The sequence below is a fragment of the Octodon degus genome, unplaced genomic scaffold, assembly GCF_000260255.1.
Source record: "Octodon degus isolate 3935 unplaced genomic scaffold, OctDeg1.0 scaffold00216, whole genome shotgun sequence".
NCBI lineage: Eukaryota > Metazoa > Chordata > Mammalia > Rodentia > Octodontidae > Octodon > Octodon degus.
This window is the reverse complement of record NW_004524792.1, coordinates 2,478,800-2,483,221: the sequence shown is the minus strand read 5'-3', so window position 1 is coordinate 2,483,221 and position 4,422 is coordinate 2,478,800. Positions and strand designations below refer to the sequence as shown.

Genomic DNA, 4,422 nt, shown 5'->3' with positions numbered 1-4,422 from the left:
CTCGATCCCAGCTAGTGCTGTGGAGCATTAGCTCTACCATCCTGTCTCAACCCCGCTCACATTAAAGAGCAGCAGGTATAGGTTACCAGGGAAACACGCACGCCACCTTCAAAGACTATCACCAGCACCTCAGCTAGACCAATATACATTGTTGAAGGCCAACTGAAGGATAAACAGAAGTCCTAGCTAGCTCTGTATATAACAATATAAGGAAATAGGGTCAGGCTCAGTCAAAATGGAAACAATCGCTCTTCTTTCAAGGAGAGCTGCTCAGGTGGTCCTCCACACAAAGTTTACCCCCATTTAGAGCCATGTACTTACCCGGTGTGTCAATTATCCATTGTTGCCTGGACCTGTTATCTGCTACCTCAATGGACACACATAACATGTATTACCTCCCTGCTCCTGTTGGTGTGGAGTCTGGGAGTAGATTTCTATGGGATATTTCACAGGCTACACTCAATGTATTGAGCAGGGATGGAGACACTACAGGCTTGTGTGAGAAGCTCTGCCTTGGAGCTCCCTTGCCTGTGTGTTGGCAAGGTCAGTTCCTCTTGGACCGTTTATTGGAGGTTTCCATTTGCTCCTTGCCAGATGTGTCCCTCCACAGGACACTCCAACAATGCGGGAGGGTGCTTTATCAGTACAAGCAAGCCAGAAGGACCACAGACAGTGAGTCGTGGTCTTGTTGCAACCTAATCTTTGAGTGACATCACTTCATTGTTTTCCCCTATGTTTCTCATTAGAAGTTATCCATGAGGCCCAGCCTATATTCAAAGCAAGAAGTTACACAAAGATAAGATATTAAAGTGAAGGCCATTAGGACTCTTAGAAGATTGCCTCCTCCACTTTGTGGGCCAAGGGAACCAAAGGTTTGGACACCAAAGAGAATTACGAAGTGACAAAATATTGAGGCTTAGGAAACTATTGTCGTTCTTAACCCTGTATTTAAAGTTGTGAGCCAGCCACCCAGACTGGGCATGGTGGTACACACCTGTAATTCCAGCACTGGGGAGGCTGAAAACAGCAGGTCCCATACCAAACACATTTAAATAAATAAATAAATAAATAAATAAATAAATAAATAGTTGTGGTGTTCAGCAAGCTGATTTTATTGTCTTCATTGATTTGTTTACTAATAACTTCCAGTTCATCAATTCATCAATTTAAATTGACAAGGTATCTTTCTATGTCTGTGTACATACTGTGCTTCCCTGGAAGAGTTTGTGAAGTAATGAGGAGTGGAAATTTCTCTTATTAAAAAAAAAAAAAGGTTTCAGTCTGGACTACTTCATGTGATATGGTAAATGAAGGCAATGGACTACCAAGTCACACTGAAGTTGGCTCCTGTCCTAAAACTCATTTTTCTTATCTCAAATTATGTCTGCATGGAATAGTCACAGCTGTGTCAGCAGAATTAAGTGACTGGTAATGGACATACTTTCTAAAAATGATAAAATGCTATTCAGCATAGAGTTTTCTAATGCTGACCCAGTATTCAACTCCATCAAATTTTCAAATCCCTTAAATTGTTCCCTGGAAGGAGGAGGGAGAAGATTGGGAAATCTTCCTGAGGGAAATGTGACAGTACTCATGGGGCAACTGCAGAGGGCAAGACTGTTTCCATGAGATCCTATGTAACTGACCAGGACCCAGGAACTACTCCTTCAGAACTAAAATGACAGAAAGTGACTCAGAAGAGGAGAGAAGGAGAGGGAGATTTTTCTCCAGGTGAGTTGACTAGCAGTGTAGCCATGTGCAAATTAATATGAAAGAAGATAGTAGCAATTAAAGCCAACAATGTGGCTTTGGATAAATGTTTGGTTTAAATAGATGATTTTCTTAAAAATGAATATTGTGTTTCTCAAATACTGTTTTGCCTTTTGTGGCTAATTTGGGTTCATCACCAGCCTGTTTTATAACTATTTAAGAAAATGTTAATTAGTTTTACTCTTTAAAAGAGTTGGTGATTGTTTTCTGCTTTTCTTCCTTTCCATTTTGTACCCATGAAGTAGTTACGTCCTGTGGAGTTTTTAAGACTAAAAGTATGTCACCACTTTCATGTCTGTGCCCTGCTCCTAAGTATTACAAATAATCCAGGTCATGAACATTTGACTGAAAGCAATTTTAAAATTAAAAATCATAAATATAAAAGTAGGGGTCATGAGCGGGCATGCCTTTAAAAGAAACTGGGGAGCCCTTGCCCCTTTCTCTTTTCCTTCCTGGCCAGGAGGTGAGTGGGTTGCTTAATCACAAGCTCTGCCATTACTCTCTGGCACACCCATCAGAGACCCCAAACAAAGGGGTCTTCATTTAACATCATGAAGTGGAGCCCCTAAAACTATAAATGAAGTAACCCTTTTCTCTTTGTAAATTAGTTACCTGAGATATTTCATTGTAGTAACAGAAAGCTAACACACCACTGGTATGTTCATTCCTTCAGTGTAAAAGTGACATTGCATCAGCGAATAAAAGCCCACTTGCTTTTTCAAAAGAAACTAGCAATGGAGGCCTGTTGTGGCTTGTGAACTATGTTAGAGGCAAACTATAGGACCATTGAAGATGGCAATTTGGAAGAAATGGAAGAGGAAGTACAGCTTAAGAAGAGAAAAAGACAAAGAAATGTGGGCAAAGATCTTGTGAAGGAAGATGTAGAAAAAGCTAAGAAGAGGAGAGGCTGCCTTCCAGCTGAGAAGCTGTCACCAAATCCCCCCAAACTGACGAAACAGATGAACGCCATCATTGATACTGTGATCAACTACAAAGATAGTTCAGGGCGGCAGCTCAGTGGAGTCTTCGTTCAGTTATCTTCCAGGAACGAGTTACCAGAATATTATGAACTAATTAGGAGGCCAGTGGATTTCAAAAAGTTAAAGGAAAGAATTTGTAATCATAAGTACCAGAGCCTGGGCGACCTGGAGAAAGATGTCATGCTTCTGTGTCACAATGCTCAGATGTCCAACTTAGAGGGATCCCAGATCTACAAAGACTTCATTGTCTTATAGTCAGTGTTTAAGAGAGCGAGGCAGAAAATTGCCAAAGAGGAAGAAAGTGAGGAGGAAAGCAATGAGGAAGAGGAAGAGGATGATGAAGAGGAGTCTGAGTCTGAGGCAAAATCTGTTAAGGTGAAAATCAAGCTCAATAAGAGAGATGAGAAAGGCCGGGACAAAGGAAAAGGCAAGAAAAGGCCAAATCGAAGAAAAGCAAAGCCAGCAGTGAGCGACTTTGACAGTGACGAAGAGCAGGATGAAAAGGACCAGTCAGAAGCAAGTGGGACTGATGATGAGTGACCCCGTGGAACTGAATATTTTTCCTCCCCCTCCCATTTCTACCCAGCGGCTTCACCTGTCCTGGGGGCACTGGGTTCTTTCTGTGTTCTCCTCACCTAAAAACTAGCTTTAGACTAGTGCCAGACAAACATATGATAGTATGGTGTAAAAAACACAGAGTTTGTAACATATTGTGACCAAATGGGCCTCAAAGATTCAAAGATTAAAACAAACAAAAAGCTTTTGATGGAAAATGTGGGTGAATAGTATATTTCAATGGGTGGGTATAACTTGGTAAAGATTTGTGCCTGGTCTTATCACCTGTTTGGATGAGATTTTTGTCTTTTGTAGCACTGGTAACCAGGAGAAGCCATTAAAAGCCACTGGTTATTTTATTTTTCATCAGGCAATTTTCACGATTTTTATTTGTTTGGTATTTTTTTATACTGTGGTACATTTAAGCAAATTTAATAGGTGATAAATGTACAGTAGTTAGATTTCAACTACATGTACATTTTCCACTTTATGCTCTATAATCTGAAAAATGCTTTTTAAATTGTATAAGATTTATGTCTATTGTAAACATTGCTTAATTTTTTGCTCTTGGTGTTAAAAAAATTCTGTTGAAAACGCTATTGAATATTGTGATCTATATAGTGTAGTGGATGGCTTCTTTTGTCCACCTGATTTCCTGTGTCACCAATGTGTATTGTCTCCATCTCCCTAAAGTGTATTTAATCTTTGCTTTCTTTGCACAATGTCATTGGTTGCAAGTCACAAGCCTGAGGCAAATAAAATTCCAATAATTTTGAAGAATGTGGTGTTGGTGCTTTCCTAATAAACATAATTTTGCTCCACTTGAAAAAAAGAAAAAAGAAAAAAAAGAAACTAGCCATGGAGAACATACTGGAATCAAATTTCTGGAAATGTTTCGATGAGTTCATTGTTTTAGTTTCAGAAATATTTAAGATTCTCAAAACTTTAGTAACTTTCTAACACATTTATTAAAATTTTTTAAATGTAAAATTTCTGACTAGGAGAAATAACATCTGATGACATCAGAGAAGACAGGATATTACTAGCCACATTGACTAAAACCTTTTACAAATTCCCACAGGGATGATAAGAGAGCATGTTATATTTTAGAGATAGA

The 4,422-nt window shown here is 39.2% G+C and overlaps 1 pseudogene; it reads left to right on the top strand.

Annotated features, from left to right (window-relative positions):
* Positions 1-2,561: 2,561 nt before the first annotated feature.
* On the top strand, positions 2,562-3,290 carry LOC105744058 (annotated as a pseudogene).
* The last annotated feature ends 1,132 nt before the right edge of the window (positions 3,291-4,422 follow it).